Genomic DNA, 685 nt, shown 5'->3' with positions numbered 1-685 from the left:
CATCCCTGAGCATCTCCTGACTCCTGGTATCGGGGTGTGCCGCGCGGGGTGACGCAGCTCCCAGTGCTCCCGGGGACCCGTCCTGACGGTGGTGCAGGGTAAAAAACCCCAGGAGGCGTCCCTCGGGTTGGGCAGCGGTGCTGGTGGGGACAGCAAACCTGTCCCACACGGTCATGGGGACATCGATGGCTCTGCAGACCCCGACAGGGTCTCGAGGTGCAACAGAGGCTCTCGCCTGCTGGTATCCTGAATTTTGACTTTCTCAGCCCCCGCTGTGCTGCGTTTTCTTTCCCCTCTCCAACAACCGCCTGGGTGGCGGGACAGCCCGTTGCTCCTGTGCCGTGGACCCCCATCCCCCTGAGATCCCCCAGACCCGCTCTCCGCAGCATCCCGTGATCCCAGCCACCCCCTGAACCTGTCTCCAGCCCCGGCATCCCCTCCCCGGGCCCCTGCTCCCAGGGGGGTGACAACAGGTTCCTCCGTGGCACGATGCCTCGGTGGCACCAGACGTGGTGTCGGGGCTGTCCCACGCCTGTCGCGGCACGATCTTCCCACCCAAGCAGGAAGAAGGTGACGGGCGCCGGTGAGGGCAGGTTGGGGCGCGCTGGCCCTGGGGCCACCCGACAGCCGGGGCTGGGAGCACCCCGGGGCCGGCGTGGGCAATGCCGGGGGGTTTGCCTATCTC

At 67.9% G+C, this 685-nt stretch overlaps 1 protein-coding gene across 1 annotated transcript in view; it reads left to right on the top strand.

The window, feature by feature from the left end:
- The window catches only part of LOC104289841 (claudin-4-like), a 7,247-nt gene that overhangs the window by 3,869 nt on the left and 2,693 nt on the right, over positions 1-685 (top strand). The window lies entirely within an intron of this gene.

This window comes from Charadrius vociferus, unplaced genomic scaffold (assembly GCF_000708025.1).
Source record: "Charadrius vociferus isolate BGI_N301 unplaced genomic scaffold, ASM70802v2 scaffold636, whole genome shotgun sequence".
Lineage (NCBI taxonomy): Eukaryota > Metazoa > Chordata > Aves > Charadriiformes > Charadriidae > Charadrius > Charadrius vociferus.
The sequence above is the reverse complement of the archived record's forward strand: the minus strand, read 5'-3'. Positions and strand labels throughout refer to the sequence as shown.